The 22039-nt window shown below is 33.1% G+C and overlaps 1 protein-coding gene across 7 annotated transcripts in view; it reads right to left on the bottom strand.

Annotated features, from left to right (window-relative positions):
• Nucleotides 1–22039, bottom strand: part of LOC106881021 (F-box/LRR-repeat protein 20) — a 433574-nt gene that overhangs the window by 151738 nt on the left and 259797 nt on the right. The gene's annotated exons all lie outside the window — the stretch shown is intronic.

Raw genomic sequence — 22039 nt, 5'->3', positions numbered from 1 at the left:
TGACAGAGGTGTCGCATTTCCTTTTAACATATCACCCACCGGCTTTGTGCCTTTTGACATGCAGGAAGCAAGAGATCCTTTCCTTGAAAAACAGGTAAGTGTAAACAACAAGAACAGTAACAGGCTATGAAACAAATGCCTCGATAATATTTTTCAAACCTATGTTAGCATAGGAAAAGTGAAAGAGAGACAGACATGGGGTGAGAGATTGGAAACTGCTTTTCTTTGAAAGCTGTTATATAAAAAATGTGAATATATTTGATTTTAAACTTTTACATTAAGGGTTTTTCATAATTCATCATCATTTTTACTAGCACTTCACCATGCTTGCCAAAGAATGGACTACTAAGTAAGTATGAAAAATCCAAATGAAAAATCTCAACTTGACATTACTTTTGCTTCAATACATACATACACATATATATTACACTGGCACATGTGTGTGTGTGTGTGTGTGTGTGTGTGCGCGCGCACACATTACACATGCATACATATATTATGCATATATATTTAACACACATGCACACATACATATATGTTACATGTGCATACATGTGTGTGTGTGTGTGTGTATACATATATGTGTATGTGTGTGTGAGAGTTATATACATACAGGTGATAAAAATGTAGAGTTATTTTTATGTTGAATGTCTCGTTATTCACAAAAAGAATTAGCTCATTGTGTACAAAGAAGTAGACTGGGGGTGGGGGGAATCATGCTTCACCAACTACAATACAAGGAATTTAGATGTCGTAGAACACCGACAGTAGGAACTGGCTCTACTTCCATCAGCAGCCATACAATGAGTGATATATACCTTGAACATTAACAGTTTATACATTCAATCAACTTCCTTTCAGACCACAAACTATGAAGAGTCACTTACTATTAATGGTGAATTGAAGATGATATTACAAATCAGAAAATTATTCAAAGTTTTTATCAACTTCATGCTCCCACAGCAGCTTCGGATTGCAAGAAACCATGTAACATCATAACAATGGAATATTTTCCCTCAAGTAGGAAGCAAATATATAAACATATCCTCCTTGAAAAACATATCTATGCATGCATGCATGCGTGTATGTATGTATGTATATATGTTTGTATGTCTGTATTTATGTATGTGTGTGTATGTGTATGTGTGCATGTATGTATATGAATAATCTATATTTAACTTTGAAGAATTGTGAATTGAGTGCCAACATGAATACAGCTTGCCAACAAGCAAATAAATATAACTTTTTCATCACTAGCTATATCAACAGTGCACATTTATATCTTCATTAAATGAAGGCTACTCTTATATCTGAGGAGACGGAGAAGCAAAAAACATTTCAAAAATTTGCCATCACTGAAGTCGCTAACGTTGTGTATGGCTGAGAAGAGATATTACTGCTAAGGGTATCTAAACATGGAAAGCATTTCCTTCGTTCTTATATTCTATGTAAGCAGACCTATTCATGCAATAAATAACTCACACAACACCAAAATTCCTGCACCAACAAAACACTTTAAAACATCAATAGGGTCAGGTGTGGCTGTTATGGTAAGAAGCTTGCTCCCCAACCACATGGTCCAGGTTCAGTCCCACTGTGTGGCACCCCAGGCAAGTGTCTTCTACTATAGCCCTATAGCCTTGGATCAACCAAAGCCTTGTGAGCAGAATTGGTAGGCAGAAACTGAAAGAAGCCCGTTGTGTGTGTGTGTGTGTGTGTGTGTGTGTGTGTGTGTGTGTGTGCGCGCATGCATGTATCTTTGTTTGTCCCCTGCCACCACTTGACAACCGGTGTTGGTTTGTTTACATCCCCATAATTTAATGTTTGGCAAGAGGACACCAGTAGAATAAGTGCCAGTGGGAGTGATTCATTTGACTAAAAGTTCTTCAAGTTGATGCCCCAGCATGGCCGCAGCCTAGAGACTAATATAAGACAGAAGATAAATATCTTACTTCTTACCAATGAGCACCAATTCCATCCTCTCCCACCAAATTCTAAAAACAGTGTATGTCAATATAATAAAACAATCAGTGTAACAAGGAGACAAATCAGGATTGAAGCTGATTTGCATACAGAATGATACCTACTTCAGGCCCCTAACGCTCATACTTAAAAAATTAAAACTCATCATCACCATCATTGTTCCACCATCCACTTTCACATGCTGGTTTTCTACAGTTGGATGCCCTTCCTGTCATCAGCTCTCACTTGTTTCCAAGCAAAGTAATATTTTCCCATGCCCAGACATGGTCTTGCAGAATGTTGGAAATGAATGATATTCATTAACAACAATAAGAGAATGTCAAGTAAAGGAGACACAGGCGTGGCTGTGTGGTAAGAAGTTTGCTTTCCAATCACATGGTTTCGGGTTCAGCCCCACTGCATGGCACCTTGGGCAAGAGTCTTCTACTATAGCCGCATGTCAATGAAAGCCTTGAGTGGATTTGGTAGACGGAAACTGAAAGAAGCCACACACACACACATATATATATATGTCTATATAACTTGGATAAATTAAGAAAAGGAGTCAAACACAATGATTTGAATAACACCTGCGTTTGACTCCATTTCTTAATTTATCCATGTGATACAAAAACATTTCACTTAACCCTGGAATTTCTACCTTTATAAGCAGGCTGTAATATCCTTGGCACTTATGTGAATTTTTGCTACCCTGGTAACTATTTATTTTTTCCTTGTTATTTGTACACATTGAAAAAATACACATATACATTTATATATATATATATATATATATATATATATATATATATATATATATATATATATATATTATTATTATTATTATTAATATCAGGAAATCAATATTAGAAAATTCATCAGAAAGATATATACGTGTGTAGAATAATTGTTGTATTAAAAATATATATAAAAATATATGTAAATATGTATAAGTATAAATATAACAGGTTAAAAGTTTTGAATTAAGTTTTAAAGCATCTTATGATCGTTTCGCAGAAGTGCTGTCCTAATAATGGAATCCTATATTGATAAGCATTTATAGACAATTCTTCTGTTCTTCAGATATAAACTTTGAATTTTGTATAACTTATCAAATGGTAGTTTTTTTTTTAAATATGAAGTAATATGATAAAAAGGTGTTTGTTTGAAATATAAATTAAAGATTAAAAATTACTGCCTTTGATTTTGGTAAGTACACTTTAGTATGAGACTTTAATCCATATATTCTTCCTTGGTTGGTCTTCTGTAATAATCCATAAAAGTTATGTGTAAAATCCATTATATTATCCTGTATTCCAAATATAGTTCATAGACTTAGATAATATAGAATAATGGAATCCTATATTGATAAGCATTTATAGACAATTCTTCTGCTCCTCAGAAATATCAAATGTGAAATTTGTATAATGTAACGAATGGTAGTTTTTTTTTTTTATTTATGAAGTAACATGGGAAAATGTTGTTTGTTTGAAATATAAATTAAAATTTACTACTTTTGATTTTGATAAGTAGACTTTAGTATGAGAATCTTGAAATTCATATACGCCTCTTTGGTAATTCTTCTGTAGTAATCCATAATAATTATGTATAAAATCCATTACATTGTCCTGTATTCCAAATATAGTTCATAGACTTAAATAATATAATGTGAAATTATATGTGAGGTTATAAAATTATAAATTGGTCAATATTTCTTTTATATTTTTTGTTTTTATAATTGGAAGATTCCAATTAAAATTTTTAGATTTTTAAATTTAATGCAATTATAACTGTCCATTTGTTATAGATTAGATATGCACGGGTTCTAATTCCAAGAGTATCAGTTCAATCTTTATTTAATGTATAATTTAAGTCATGTAAATGATCGTATAGTCAAATAATTCTAATTAATTTATCTATCAATCTATTTTTAAGTATCACCTTATATTTTGATATCACAAAACAAAACAAAAAAAAAAACGTATATGTAGTCACTAATCTAAATCTTTATTAAATCTCCTATAATATTTAAAGGCTTTTATAAAACCTATGTCTACATGTTGAAAGTGCTTCTGATTGACAATTTATTAAGTTCTTATGTTTATATAATAATATATATAGTGATTCCTTCATACAGAGATGGCAACTATTAGATTTATGTGTGTATGGTATGGCTGAATCCATTATTGACCAATCTAATCTATAGTTAACTTTGTTTTTCTTAAGTTTATGTATATATGTAGCTAATGATGTCGTATTGGTAGTTATGTTTGGTTTAAATGAGTGTATATGTGCTAAAAATCTTTGTTTAAAATTAACGGAACTACTTACATATACCATACTATGTACATTATCAATTAATGTAACTATGCATTTGTATATTACGTTAAATCTTCTACAATAGCCTTTTAAAGGGCATAATTTTTTATTTTTACATGAGCAGTTTTTATTTTTATTCTTATATTTCTGTTCAGATGAATATTGTCTACTATTGTTATGATTATTTCTGGTGTTTGTTATTACTATTGAGTTTATTGTAGTATTATTTATCGCAGAGTTAGATACATTTATTGTTTGTGAATTATTATTTTTATTTTTATTAGCTTGTGGTATTGTGTTATCCAAGGCATTTTGTATATTTTCGAATGTATGGTAGTTAGAATTTTGCTGGGGTTTTGTTATATCAATATTATTGTTAGGTGTTCCAGTATTTTGTGTATTACATATACTCCTATTGCTACTATTATTATTATTGGTATTGTTATTGTTATTATTATTAGAGCTGTTTTTATATTTGTTAATTTTTCTTTTATTACAATAAGCAATAGTAGATCCTATGTTTGGTGTTGTAGAGAAGGATATTTTAATTTTTGATCTATTAAATATGTGGTGATACTTGTGATTCCTAGGGAAATTACTTTTAACTATATTTAAAAACTTTTTTGCTAAACCTCTAAAATTTAATGAAAATGGAGGTGTGTGTGTGTGTATATATATATATATATATATATATATATATATATATATTTATATATATATATATATATATATATATATATATATATACATACACACACATATATACATAGGCGGCGAGCTGGCAGAAACGTTAGCATGCCGGGCGAAATGCTTAGTGGTATTTCGTCTGCCGCTACATTCTGAGTTCAAATTCCGCTGAGGTCGACTTTGCCTTTCATCCTTTCGGGGTCGATTAAATAAGTACCAGTTACGCACTGAGGTAGGTATAATCGACTTAATCCGTTTGTCTGTCCTTGTTTGTCCCCTCTGTGTGTAGCCCCTTGTGGGTAGTAAAGAAATAACACGCATATATACATATACATACATACATATATACATACATATATACACATATATATACACATATATATGCACATATATATACACACACATACATACACACACATACATATATACATATACACACATATGAATATATATCTATATATATATATATATATATATATACACACACACACACATACGTGCACACACATATACACAAACATATATATATACATATATATATATACATAACTTTTATAAGTAATATTCTAAAAGAATATATAACTGAACTTATATTGAGTGCTCAATTATTTTGAGCAAATAAATGTGTATATATGTGTTTTTATATTATTAATAAATTCATAAACTTATTAATAATATACTCAGCAAATCAGTATTTAATATTTCGAAAGATATATATCCAATATGACATGGTAATATAATAAATTTAAAATTTAAAATATAAATATACGAAATATAAATATAAATATGTATAAAAATATGAACGTAGATAAATATACGTGTGAATATAAATGCGTATAAAAATTTATGCGTAATTAAGCATGAATATTGTAAAGTCTAAAATATAAAATATAAAAAAACCTAAAATTTAAAGAATTAGACATCTGACGATCGTTTCGCGGATATTACTATAATCACAAAGTGATCAAAAGATAAGCTTACTATCAGTAATTCCGCTCTTCGGAGATGAATTAAGAACCAATGGTATATATATAATATTAATTAGAACATTAGAAATATTAAAAAATTAAAAATAATAATAAAATATATAGGGGTGATGTGGTTACAGAAATTATCTGACAGCCATGACTGGGTTCTCCTGCTTGTGTGGCATGATGCAATGCAGAGTCCTGTTGTCAAACATAGGGTCTTCCAGTAGCGACCCTCTTGACCCAGGGCAGCATTACCTCCTCTCCTCCAAGTACTTGATGAAAGCCGCCGTGTTAAGAGTGAGGCCGTGTGGGAAGATGAATGGAGGCATAACGTCACCATATATGTACACACACACACACACACACACACACACACACACACACACACACACATATATATATACACAAACATATGTATATACATATATATACACACATATATATGCATATATATATATATATATATACATACACATATATGACACATATATACACACACATATATACATATATATATACACACATATACATACACACACACACACACACACACATATACACATACACAAATACACACACATACATATACTCATATATATATATATATACACACACATACATATACTCATATATATATATACACACACAAGGTGTGATGGGTAAATTGTCATTTCTATACTTTTAATTTCACTCATGCGCATTGTTTGTTTTTGAGTTTGTTGACAACACAGTACAGTAGGGTCAGTTATGCCAGAAATTTGGAAACGACATGCTGTACTGCTTGGCATTCATGCCAGAAGCTCCAATACAAACAGATGGTGAACACACAGAACGACCATTGGCTTCCCATGTCCTAAAAACATGTATCAAGAGTGATAAAAATCAAAGATCCAGTCAACATCATGATGATTGGAATGATCACTAGTAATGGTGACGTTATGCCTCCATTCATCTTCCCACACGGCCTCACTCTTAACACGGCGGCTTTCATCAAGTACTTGGAGGAGAGGAGGTAATGCTGCCCTGGGTCAAGAGGGTCGCTACTGGAAGACCCTATGTTTGACAACAGGACTCTGCATTGCATCATGCCACACAAGCAGGAGAACCCAGTCATGGCTGTCAGATAATTTCTGTAACCACATCACCCCTAACATCTGGCCACCTAACTCTCCAGACTGCAACACCCTTAATTATCATGTGTGGAGCACAGTTGAGTGAAGACCAGCAAAATTCCTTTTAACACTAAAGATGAACTGAAGGCAAGGATTATGGCAGCATTCACCAACTTAAACAAAGAGACCATCCAGAAGAGTTTCAGGAAATTCCAAAGTGGTCTGGAGGCCATGGTTGAAGCCAATGGTGATGTTATTGAATAAATTTACTCTTTAGTATTTCAAGAGATTTTTAATTCAATTTTGATAAATATATCTGTTAAAATGAGATGTCAGTGTTATTATAATTTTTGCGTAATTTAGACGACAATATATTCACCATACCCTGTGTGTGTGTATATATATATATATATATATATATATATATATATATATATATATATTGCACACATACGTATGTAGATATGTAGATATGGGATTGAACATGAAACCATGTGGTTGAGAAGCAAACTTCTTAACTACATAGCCACACCAGTGCTTATAATTAAAAATACATACATGTTTTCTAAATCAGCCAGTTCTTCTATACTAAAGAAGGACTCTATTTTGTCAATTCAAATGACATGGCATAGGTGCCAGCAGTTCAATGTATAATCCGTGTCCCCAAAGAAGCAAAATTGCAATTGAACAGAAACTTACATGAAGAGAAATACCTATTATTACACACCAAACATGGAAATGCCTTACGTTCATATTACTCTTCTATTTAAACTGTTTGCAATACCATAAATGCAATACAGATCAAAAGACTATTGCAGATCAATCAAAGTTATTGCAGAATTCCATTTGAAAGACTCATGGAAAACAAAACGAGTAATTGACAAGAATCATAAACTATTAAACAGTAACAAAAAGCAATTGTTTTATTATTAGATGCTCTCTTTAAAACACCCTAGCATTCTGAACAGTGCCAGAATGATGGAACAGGAAATTGCAGAGCAAATGTCCAATGTAAACACTTGTTTGATTTTATCTATGAAGATTAATATTATTTTAGCAAATAAATTGTGAGTGTATTGAGTAAATACAACAATAGTAGCTGACGAAAAAGCTTTCCATGATAGTACCTCAATAATCAAAATGATATTCCACTTTGTTGATACGGAGACATGTGTGTGTGTGTGTGTGTGTGTGTGTGCATATATGTGTGTGTGTATGCATATATGTGTATGTGTGCATATGTGTGTGTGTGTGTGCATGTGTGTGTGAGAATGTGTGTGTGTGTGCATATATGTGTGTGTGTATTCATATACAAATGTATGTTTGTATATATGTATAAATACATGCACACATAAGTATATACACACAGGTACACACACACATGCTGACACATGCATACACAAACACACACATACATACACACACCTTTTGCACACAAACATGTATATGCTGTCTCAAAGCACACGTGGAAATGCAACAAGTCTAACAAGATGAATGCAATCTTCACACTGAGATGAGAAAAGAGACACCGAGCAAGCACACAAGCAAGGGAGACAGAAATCAAGTAAAACCAAGGAAAGCACTGCAATATGCATAATATTGATTCAAAAGTTATACGAAGAGCAGCATATAGCCTACAGCAAGAAAAGTACATCAGACCCTTAACCAAAATCCTTAAGCATTTTAGAGAGCAAGAAAATCAATTGTATACAGCAAGGGTTACCAGTGTAACCCCAGAACGGATATCTATACAGATCTTCTATCATAGCTATCATCCAAGTTATGAATATTTAGCAGCCAGAATAGAAATATCATGTTACATCGATTAGAGAACAAGAGACGTGGAAAGGAAGCAATTTACAGTTGTTTTTGATGAAGAGCCAAGTAGAGGTTCCAAAAAATTGCTCCATGTATGAATAAGCTGGCTCAAAGCATTGAAGTGGCAAACACAAGGAAAGCTTAGAATACTTGAAAATGTAGACCAAAAATCAAACTGCCAACCAATTGAAAATGTTAACTAAATAAATGCTGAAAGTAAAAAAGTGAAACAGCAAAAAAAATTTTAAAAAGCTTTTTGTGTGCGTGCATATATGGGTACACACACAAATGTGTTAAAAGTAAGTGGGTATATAGACATAAATGTGTACTCAAGAAGTTTGTTTAACAAACAATAAGTCCTGATTTTGCTCCTCAGTTTGAGCAAATGCCTTCTTCCTTAACCTTCAGTCAGTGCAATACTGTGGATGGTATTACATTGGTGGAAACTGCAGAAATTTGTCAGAAGGACTGAAGTTGTAATTGAAAGAGCTAGTCTTGTAAATACTGTATTCTGTTCACTGCCCGGTGATTAACAATACCATAGCTGGCTCCAAGCCTGGTTGAGAAAGGGAGAGGTTGTAGGTGTAGGGTTAGCAATACTGCACTACCAATTTTCTACATATGAAACCAGTCCTGGAAAGGGGTGAGTCCTCAAGGGACTACATATGAGGCAAAGTCGTGAAAGTCAAAATGAAGAAGTATTGGCAAGCAACTACACCTGGGTGCAACTCCAATCTATTGCCAAAGATCAAGATAGATGGAGAACTCTTATTGGCACCCGATGCTCCACATAAAGCCAAGAGAATTAAAAAGAAGACCTCATGATTATATTTTATAAAATAATTTATAAACTGAAGTAAACAATCATTAATTCATGTCTAATCTTGGAAATTAGTAAAGTCACTGCTAATGTAAAATATGAAAATGCAAATACAACCTTAGATTTCAAGGGAGTTTTTTTAAGAGTCAGTGCTTGGTTAATGTAGCATGGATGAAGCAACAGAAATAAAAAAAATTCTCGGGTAACTGATCATTCTCATAATCAATTATGGACAACCAGATAAACTGAAGATGTGTAGATTAATGGGTTCTGTTGAGAAACACAAGACACAAATTTGAACTCATATCCTAGGAGCAAATACTTTATCTAATAGCTTATCCCTTTAGTTTTCTCACTTTTACATTAGTAAGAATGTACACTGATCAAATAAAAGCAGAAAAGGCAGCAGCCATGACCTCTCAGAATTCATGTGAAGGATTACAACACCAGGAGGTGATGTTAAGCCAAATGACAGATTAAAGCTACCACCAAAGGTCCATCCAAAAAGAGCTTCCACACATTTTGTATCCACCTAGTTTCATTCACAAAGTCTGAGGTGACATATCACTGTAGCAAAAGACACTTGTCCAAGATAGCACTTTGTGAGATCAAATCTAGAACCTTTTGATTGTGAAGTAAACTTTTTAACCATACAGAACTATTGCAATTAACCTCCAAGGAAATATTATAAAAGTTCCAGATTACAAGTATATATTTGAATTTATCTGTTGGTTTAAGTAGCTATAGGCCAAGAGAAAGAACCCTGCCACAAACTCTACAATTTAAAAATGTCACACATATATAAATGTTTACATAAACATACACAAGCCCACAAATACATTTCTTACAAAGATATATGTTGTATATTCCAACATACAAGTTGAATTTTTCAGACCAAAATTTACAGCCAAGATAAATTACACACCAAGATAACTTTGGAGGACCAAAACTTCTATGGAAAATGCAGCAGGATTTGGAAAGATAGTGATGATGCTTGAATGTTTACCCTACATTTTTATACTACACTGACTTGTATGTTGGAAAATACAGTATGCCTGCAAGAACACAATCACAAGAATACAAACATACATGCATGCACACACACACACACAGAGAGTCTAAATCATTTAAGGATAAACTCACTCAGTGAAAATGTGTACAGTAAAGAAGCTAATAATGATAATTTACTCATATCAGCACAGAGCTATGAATTTATTGTGGTAGTGGATTGTCAAATAAATTCCCCCCCCCCCCCCGATTTGTCTGGCAGTTATTTTATCAAACCCAAAAGGATGACAGATGAAGGAGACCCTAATAGGATTTTGAGCAAAAGAGAAAGGGGAAATAAACATAACTCAAATTGCTCAATTCATTTTGTTTGAGTTTCTAATGATTCTATCATTCACTGCCTTATTTTATTGAGTCAACAAAAGAACAGCTAACATGGTCACTAGATTTGCTAAAAATAACAGTCAAATAGCCATTAATTCACACCTTATCGTCTTAAAAAAAAGCCTGTACATTCAAAAAGATGGGGCAGTTATCTATGATCAAAGATGTTATATTTGGTCAGAGACTTGCATGATCAAAGTTGACCTGGACATAAACTGCACTAATTAAAAACACCCTTACAATCAGACAGGGGAGCCTCTATGTAGTTGTTTAGTTTGTAAAAACAGAAGTGAAATTTCACACACTGTCACTTTAAGAAGTTACATAAAGTAGCCATAAACACTCCTAGAGAAATTAGATGGTCATAACTGGAATCCCATGGATCATAGGTTTGTTTGATCACTGCAGACCTGGGACTAACAACTTTATAACAGTAACATCTTTCAACACCAATTTCTTAGCCTTCAACTGCACAACAACACCCTCTCAATGAGATAGTCAATCATCAACCAGAGATTTTGCTGATTGCTACCTGTTTTATTGACTATGGGGAAAGTGAAAGTTAAAGAATACCCAAGTAGAAGTTCAACCCAGAATACCAGAGTGTTTTTTTATGTGTTACTTGTTTCAGTCAATGGACTGCAGCCATGCTGGATGACCACTTTGAAAGGTTTTAATCGAACAAATAGACATCAGTACTTCATTTTTTTTTTTTAAGCTTGACACCTATCTTTTTGCTCTCTTTTGACAAACTGCAAAGAGACAGGAACATAAACAAACTAACACTGATTGTCAAGCAGTGTGAGGTGGGGGGGGAGCACAAGCCTTACCATCTTAAAGAGAGAGAGAAAAAGAAAGAGAGAGAGAAAAAGAAAGAGAGAGAGTGAGATGTTCGACGTAATCAAAAATCATTTCTGATCTTTTTGATGACCAAGGACGGATATTGATGTGTATGAGTCTTTTTTCAAATGCATTTCTGGAGAACTGAATATGCAAATTTCGCTTCCATTGTCTTACCCATTTTGTCCCATCTAAATTTTTTCTTTATATGCTCAAAGAGAATGGAGGTCATTTTCTGAAATAACGTTCTGAATATGTTACAGTGTTTCCAATGCATTTAGAGAAGGTCATTTGCTTAGCTGATATAGTTTTTGCAACATTTGTAAAAAAATATTTCTTCCTCAAAGTCAAAAATGCCGTAATTATTATTCATTGTGTCCCCACCCCATATTACTTCAGAATTTAAAATAGTTTTACTGTGTGACGATACCGTGAAAGAGAAAAGCAAAATTCAATAATAAAAAAAAATAGTTATTTTTGTTTAATTCCAGCTCAAATTTTATCAAGCAGAGCTATGAATCATTAAGTAAATATCATATTTCTGAAAACTATTCAAGTTTATCTCAAAGAGGAGTATGATTGAAAGTTGACAAACATGCGTATTAACATGAACACGAAAGTGCGTAAAAATTGAAAACAGAATACAGAAAACTAAACACAGTGCGCTGGATAATTCAAGGGAAGTAACTTTTAAAAGTTCATTGACTTAATTCCCTTGCATAAAGTTTTCACTTTCAATGCATCAGTCAAGATTGCTACAGCCTATTTTAAACGCAGATAAGATGAACAAATACTAAATACAATCATTATAGTTTTATAGTTCAAATTGCAGTAAAGTAAACTTGATCTTACGTTAACAGAAATTGAACAACTTTGATCCAGTTACAAAAAAAAAAAAAAAAGAGTATACGAAAGAGAAATTGTTGATTTAGACTAAATGTTTCTATTCAAAATAAATTTCAGATTATGACTAAAACGAAATAAGGACAAAAGTCTCAAACTCATAGATTCTGTGTTCAAATTAGAAAACGGTTACCAAATCAGAAATTACACTCACATTTGAACCACTAAACTTGAAAAGTAAAATATATATTCAAATCAAAATTTAGAAGTAATATATTAACATTTTAACTACAAAATTTAAAAAGTAAAATATTTGAATTAACAATATTCAAATTGGTGCTAAGTAATAGGGGGAAAAAAGGTCTTTCAAATCCATAAGATAATTTAGAATGTGTTTTGGTCTCTGACAAAGTGGCTTAAAACATCTTTTTTAAATTCACAGTATCCAAAAAACACTAATGTATTTTGATTTTGTTTTAGTTCTAGCAGGAAGAAAATGATTTCATTTTAGATTTCTTTTTCATACTTGTTTCACACCAAGCAAAATGTACAAACGAAACATTTTTGCATTGTTATACAAGGAAATGAATAAATGTATGTGCATGGATGTGTGTGCACACGTGCACATCACTGTATTTACAAGTGTATTGTCTTGTTATACACCACTGGTCACAATACACTTCCTTGCATTGTTTTACCTTTCAAGTGATTCCACTCCAGTGGCAAGGTGGACAAGCTAACATTCTCCCTTTTACAGCCGTGTGATTTGGAACAACGTGAACTGAAGAATTTAGTAAAATAACTGTCATTATTAAGCTTGTGTTTACAACATAAATTAATATGAAATTTTGATAAAAGATTGCAACTTAGATCACTTTAAGTTTGTATCACAGGACCAAGTTTTCAAGTAGATTGATATCAAAAGGGTTGAAGCTATCAAGAAAGTAACTAATCTGTTTGAATATCTATTGTACTTTAAGGATATGCATCTATGAAAATATATGTCTATAAAAAGATAAAATAATTTTTCACAAAAGATCTGGCTGCTTTTTTTTTTAGCGGGTCAACATAGAGTTACATTACTTTTAGGATGGTCTTGTAATAATTATTCTTCTAAGGTATTGTAAATGTGTCCAAATATTTAAAGTTTAATTTACAATGAAGATAGAGTTTCTATTTATGCATTAATAAAAAATTAAACTGTCTTGACACATCAATAAAATGATATTTATTAACAAGTTTAATCAAGGCAGTATGTTGGCAGAATCAGTAGCATGCCAGGCAAAATAATTAGTGGTATTCCACCTGTTGATTTTTACCTTTTATCTTTTTGGAGTCGATAAAATAAGTACCAGTTGAACACTGGGGTCAATGTTAACTTAACCACTTCCCTCGAAATTGCTGGCCTTGTGCCAAAATTCGAAATCAATTACAAGTTTAACCACTTCCATACACATCTACAGTACATTACAACACCACCGTATAAGACCTCCTGAAAAACACAATCCCTCCCAATAAATAAGCCCCTATGGACAGCTAGAAATAGCGGTCCAACTCTTCTCAAATCACACCTGACCATTATTTTCTTAAAAGCAAAGACTTTAAATAATATAGTCTGAGCTAAACTGTTTGAAAAAGACATTACGGTCATGGTTGGAATGTCTTTGATCATAGGTCTGCCACATCAAAGCAGAACTGGAGTTAAACCCCTAACAATAACAACACTATGCCTCCCACTCACTTCTAACAAACACAGAAGGTGCATGAATGACGAATTGGCTGGGTGTTTAGAGCAATTGAAATACTTAGGCAGTATTGCTTCCAATTTCTGCATTCTCAGTTCAAATCTCACTGAGGCCAACTTTGCCTTTCATCCTTACAGGGTCAATAATATAAAGTAACACTATGAATTGGCATAACTGCTAGCATACCAGAGAGATATCATTTGGTATTTATTCTGGCACTTTCTGTAAACTTCTTGGATAGTAGAGTTAATCTGTGGTCATATTTCATCACCACTACCTGGTCCTAAGCTTCCTTTAGCAGAGTTCACTCTTGTAGGAATTTGGGATAGATATCTGGTGTGAGGATAAGTCCTTTCCAATAGCCTTAGTGATGCTGAAAAAATATAGAGACTGAAGTACTGCCCCATCTTTCTTTGACTAAAATGATGTCCCCCTCCCCTCACCTATGCATGTGCATGCACACACACACGTGCACACAGACACACACACAAACAGCAGTACTGGGTGCCCCACTTACCCGCCCAACATTGTTCTCTAGAGAGAGATATAGGCAAAGAAATCAGCAACTGTTGTGTTATGGCTGAGTCAACCTTGCCAACCTCTACTAAGACCCCTACCATATGGAATAGATGTACAAACTACAGACTATAAGGAAGTACACATTGAATGGTGTAATCCTAAATATGGAAAAATAAATAAATAGTGAAAAAAAAATTTTTTTTTTTTAATTACAATATCTCTGCTCACAAGCAGGTATCTGCAAGTGCAAGCCCCATGAGTCAGAGAGGCTGTTCCAGTGCTTCTCCCTCACCATCCTCTGGGGTAATGCCTTTTCCATTTTGTTTGCTGGGACCATGACGTGGTCTGAATTACAGGAAACGAAGACAATGTTCAAATTTTGTTGCTTACTACTCATAGGTGATCTGTATCTAATAAATCACAATCTGCTTAACCCATTTGATATCAAACTACATGAGACCACCTTCAGTTCTGTGATACAAACTTCCTGATCTACAGTCACCCACACCAAAACTTTCCATTAAAATTTTATGTTTCATACACCACCTCAACAATGATAAAGTCATTTTACTAAAAACTACATTATTTCAAAACTTAATAACATGTATTTCAACAAAAATATAGAAACCGTAAAATATAGGTGCAGGCATGGTTGTGTGGTAAGAAGCTTGTTTCCTAACCACATGGCTCTGGGTTCAGTCCCACCGTGTGATATCTTGGGCAAGTGTTTTCTACTATAGCCTTGGGCCAACTAAAGCCTTGAATGAGTTTGGTAGATGGAAACTGAAAGAAGCCAATCATATATACAAACAGACAGATATATTTATGTGTTTGTGTGTCTTTGCTTGTCACCTCGCCATTGCTTGACATCCAATGCTGGTGTGTTTATGACCCCATAACTTAGCGGTTTGGAAAAAGAGCCCAAGAGAATAAGTACTAAGCTTGTGTGTTTATGTCCCCATAACTTAGCTGTTCAGCAAAACAGAACAATACAATAAGTACTAGGCTTACAAAGACTAAGTCCTGGGGTCAATTTCTTCAACTAAAACCCTTTAAGGCAGTGCTCCAGTATAGCTGCTATTAAATGACTGACACAAGTAAAAGAATAAAAGAATAACAAAGAGTTTAATTAGGAATGACCTGGGGGCCAAAGTAAAACAGCAACAACAACGGGAATGCAAGAACAGGCTGAACTGTGGAGACAATGCAACATGGCTACTACACTGCACACCTTACAATAAACAACTGTATCTTAGAATGCAAAAGTGCAATTCTAACTGGGATGAGACTGACAATGTACCTGGATCAATGATTTTATTGGCTGCTCCAAGTAAACATACAAATGACATGGGTTTGTTTGATTAGATCTGACAGTTGTTAAGAAAATTTTATAGACTTCTTCTAATCAGTCATTGAAAACAACACACATTAATCACAAGTGAAATCTTTCCATTTAAATGAACAGGTATTTTACTTTGACATATCTTTCACCACAAAGAAATATGAAACCAGTGACATTTACTATATCAGAAAATTTTATCTGACAAATCTGTATTTATTATATATAAATATTCATTTCTTTTCATAGGGTACAAGGCCAACGCTTTTGTAAAGGAAAATCATATCAATTGAATTGGCTTGGTTACTGGTACATATTTACAGTAAAATTGATTTTAGATAAGAACTACAGAAACTACTATATATATATATATATATATATATATATATATATATATATATATTATTATATGTATTTATTTTCTCTGAGTTAATTATTAACTCAGACAAAATAAATTGGTTAATAGATACCAGGGTAGCAAAGATCACAAAATGACTGTGGTGTAACTCCTGTTTATGAGGTAGAAAGAAACTCCTTGTTATTTTGAGTACTTGAGTAAATATACAAATTTAGTAAATAGAGTAAAACGCATATGTTAACTGAATACTTTTATTTCCATTCCCATGCATTTCCCTGAAGAGAAGATTATATTCTTATCAACATCACCTATTCCTATGGAAGGTATAATTTGTAATCTTCGAAACATATGTTGGAAATAAAAGTATTCAGTTAACATATGCGTTTTACTCCATTTACTAAATTTATATATATATATATATATATATATATATATATTTAGTTTCAGTCATTGGAGTGCAGCCATGCTGGAGCATAACCTTAAAGGGTTTTCAAATGAATTATCCCAGGTACTTGATATGTTTTTAAGCTTTGCACAACTAATTTTATCAATCTCTTATATCAAACCACGCTAAGTTACAGAGAGAGAGTGGGGGGGGGGGGTGCAGATTGAATCTTCCACTGTAACAATGCATATATATAAGTAGAGAGAGAGAGGGTGGGAATAATAATGCCTGTTGCACAGAAAAACCAATAAGGAAGCCGTTATATGGCAGTGCAATCTGCCCCACCAAGAAAACAGCAGCTAAATCTCCCTCGTATTGCATCTTGTACTCATAAAAAAGGCACAGGTTGGTCATAGCTGGAATGGCTTATCATAGGTCAGCTTGACCTGGAGTTAAACAGCAACATAACAGGTGGTGCAAATAATTGAATTGGTAGAGCACTACACCACTAATCAAAGGGTCATTCATTCATAACTTGAATATATTTATTGTTTCAATTTATGTTAAGGTTTCAGTTATTGTTAGAATAAGCCTTGACAAGGCTATGCTCAAATGCATTCCAAACATGAACATCCTATTTTTTTGAGAGCATCTAGGACTACATTATCCAAAATACCATAACATGTTTGGCTGCTATTTCAAGCAAGTTGAGAGGCTTTGTAACAGCTCCTTTATTGGCTCTTGTAAATAAAGTCATGCAGTGTTGTAGGTTCACACTTCAAGCAATATCAGAGCTGTAAAACTGATTAATGATAGATTGGCCACACTGATTTATGAAGTATATATGCTGTACTAAATGACATGGAAACCAGATTACTGATACTGGTTTTCCTAATTCCCAATGAGATCAAAAGAGGAGTCAATCCCCAGCAGAACTGAAGTCTATGTAGGAGAAAACCATCTTAGTCTGATGCTCTACATCAGTAGTTCTCAACTAAGGTCACATAAGATTTTGCAGTTACAGTTTATGTGCAATAAGTTGGTTATATTTCAAAAACGCACAAAATATTTTAACAATATTTTTTCTACAGTTCCTAATAATAGGCACAGGCATGGCTGTGTGGTTAGAAGCTTGCTTCCTATCTACGTGGTTCCTTGGGCAAGTGTCTTTTACTATAACCACAGGCAGACCAAAGCCTTGTGAGTGGATCTGGTAGACAGAAGCTGGTTTTATATATATATATATATATATATATATATATATATATATATATGTATGTATATATATATATATATACAGATATAGGGCAGGGAATTGCCAATTAGTAATAAAATTAATAATTAACAATTTTGCCAAGTAGTTCAGTATGAAAAAAACCTTTATCGGTAAAACCATTTATAATCATAAATATATAGGGCTTAGCATGAGATGCTTCACCAACATACTGAAAATTTAGAAATAGCAGTCAAAGAACTACTGATTCCAAATTACAAATTTTTCTCTAACAGATGGCGATATTTATGGCACACACAGAACAAAAACAGAAGAGAAAAGCAAAAACAAACCTGCCTTTAGTTAACCATGTACGACGTTTCTCGGTTAAGAGTATAAAGCTACCCTACTCCGATCATCAGCATGGTGTTCGATAAATTTGAAAGTGTCTATATACTCATGGGAATTTGACCATGCGACATCAAAAACACATGAGCAAGGCATTCACAAAATTTATCGGCTAGTAAGTTCAAACACTTCACCCCAAGAATCTATTCCATGTGCGCCACAAATAGTCCCGCATAAAAAGTCCCGTATAAAAGGGTTACAGTTTAACCATCCAATAAGAGACATCAATATAACTATACAGATATAGGGCAGGGAATTGCCAATTAGTAATAAAATTAATAATTAACAATTTTGCCAAGTAGTTCAGTATGAAAAAAACCTTTATCGGTAAAACCATTTATAATCATAAATATCGCCATCCGTTAGAGAAAAATTTGTAGTTTGGAATCAGTAGTTCTTTGACTGCTTTTTCTAAATTTTTAGTATGTTGGTGAAGCATCTCATGCTAAGCCCTATATATTTATGATTATATATATATATATATGGGAGAATTTACGATAAAAACAACAGACGAAGACAGGTGGTGTAAACAACAAATGGATGTTATTAGTTTAACGCTCGGGAATAGAGAAAGTCTTTGATGTTTCGAGCCTACGCTCTTCAACTGAAAGGAACACAGGAAGAAACAAGGAGAAAAAAAATATAAATGTAGTGGTCAGCGATCTATCATAGTGAATATATATATATATATATATATATATATATATATATATATATATAATAAAGCTCAACGTCTGTGTGTTTGTACATCTGTAGGACAAAAGGGAATAGAAGATACATAAAAACAAAGTATGTATTCTAATGTAAAGTTTTACGAGAAAGACGATGAGCTACATAAAATTTTATTTCCATTGCTGCTAGGCGGCTGGGGGGGGGGGGGCAAACACCCCCAGTGAAATTACATATACTTCCGATTTCAATGAAAATAACAACATAACTACTAGGTACTAAATAAAGACGATTTCCAAAATTTCAACATCTTACAATATTATTTAACCCCCACTAATGGGGTTTAAACCACAGGACAGAGCCACTTTGAAAGTGCAAATACATCCACTTTTCATGGAAGATACATAAAATTTAAGTGTAGGAGATCCTTGCCTAATGTGCCACACAGTGAGACTGAATTCAAGACCACATGGTTGAGAAGCAAGATTCTAAACCATGCAGCTATGCCGGTGCCTAGGTGTGATTTGAGAGAGATATTGCTGCTATTGCTACCAGTAGATGCTATCTCGTTGGTCTGTGTTTCAATCTACTGAAATCACCATCATTTAATGCCCATGCTGGCATGGAAAACAGACATTATTATTATTGCACAGAGGTGGTACGTGGATAATGACATAAATCCAAGGTATGGTTATTGCTAGGTGAAAATTATTATTATTAATTATTATTGATGATGATGATGATGATGTCAGCATAAGAAACTTTGTTACCTCCTATTATGTTTCAAATAACTATTTGAATTACGAAAAATAGATTTTGAATGGTTTCAAAGTTGTTGTTTTTTTCTTTGTCTGTATGTTTTTTACTAAATATAATTGATTAAATTCATCTTTCAGAATAACAGTAACACAGAAGCCAAGAAATCTTGAGGGTAAGCCAAGAACCAAAATCTTGATGATGTATAAAGTGAGGGCCTTCCTTAGGCACCTCGGTCTAGATTTTCCCTTCTCACTCTTCCCAAGAAATACATACTTACTTGTATGCCATTTGTTTTAATTATTTGTATTTTCATAAAGTTATTTGGTTTTGTAAAAATTTTACAATCCAATTTAAATGAAGAAAAAACAATTCACTTGTTCCTATGTAAGAAATCCTTCATTTAAAACTCTTTTACATGAAACCACATGTCTAAGGTAGCTTGTTTAAAATATTCCAGAAAACAAGTTTTGAATTAAAATTACAGTTTGTTTTACAGGGATTCATTTCATTGAATAGAATAATTAAAAATGAAATAACAGGTATACTATTTCATTTAATGAATTGATTGTATATCGGATAGAACAGCTTGTAATATCTGTTCCAAGTCTCTGAACTCTGAGTTCAAATCCTACCGAGGTCTAATTAAAAATGAAATAACAACAGGTATACTATTTCATTTGACGAATTGATAGCATATTGGATAGAACAGCTTGTAATATCTGTTCCAAGTCTCTGAACTCTGAGTTCAAATCCTATCAATGCCTTTCATTCCTTTTGAATCGACAAAAATGTACCAATCCAGGTTTTGTAGATTGATGGATCTGTAAGAACCCCAAGCAAAATATTTCACAACATTTGTTAAGCTCTTTGCTTTCAATGTTCAAATCCAACCATGGTCTACTTGGGGCAGCCCAGTTTAACACCACCACTTGGCACCTTGGAAGCCTTTACCAGAGTCCACTCTATTGCAGGAATTCGGACCAGGTTTCCCACCCTTCCAGTAGTCATGTAGCTCCTGTAAAGGGCCATGGACGCTGACTTCTTTCCTGACTAAAAGAAAAGGAAAAATCCAAAATCATTTCACTACATCCCAAATCTGAACGAATCTGTTATCAAATCATAACAAATAAATATAAAGAAATGAATTGTAACACATATAATACAAACTAAAACTTATATAATCTTAGAATCAAAAGTTTTAATTTAGAGCTTGAAAAAAGTCTATAGGTATTATGAGAATACCCTACCTATATCATAGGTCAAATACTTTGGTCCGGCAGAACCAGTCCAAAAAAAGAAACAATGTCATGTACGTTTAATAATGACCCCCCAAACCCTTAGTTAGACGTTGTTCACCGTGGTCAAGTAAACCTATGATCAAAAGAGCATTCTAGTTGTGAGTGACCACCCAATGGTACCCACAGGAATCTAAAATATATCGAGGACCACATAGCCAAAGTTTTGTTGCTTATTCCCTCTCTTATTACAAACGATAGGATGTGGTCTTAGTGATTTAGCTGCTATTTCTACCAGGAAAAGATATCCTTAAGGATTCCCACGTTTATCTTTTCGACTTTAATAAGAAATAGCTGGAGGAAAGTATTAAAAAGTAGTTTGTGTGGTACTTTACACATTCAGTTGTTTCATTTTTTTCCTTTTCATTTTTTTTTTTTTTTTTTTTTTTTTGTATTGCAGATAATAGTTACAGTATGCTGAAAGACAATTATCTCATTCGATGTAACAAGAATTCGGACACTTTTTACAATTCCGGTTTTACTTCTTTTTCTTTGTCGTTTTGAAGTAAGTTGGAAAAAAAAAGATTAAATTCTGATACGGCAGAAATGAATAGGGAAAAAAACATATATTCCTCAACAATAGAG

Source organism: Octopus bimaculoides, chromosome 3, assembly GCF_046866305.1.
Source record: "Octopus bimaculoides isolate indiv1 chromosome 3, ASM4686630v1, whole genome shotgun sequence".
In the NCBI taxonomy this organism is placed as follows: Eukaryota; Metazoa; Mollusca; class Cephalopoda; order Octopoda; family Octopodidae; genus Octopus; species Octopus bimaculoides.
Note: the sequence above shows the minus strand (reverse complement) of the source record. Positions and strands in the feature narration are given on the sequence as shown.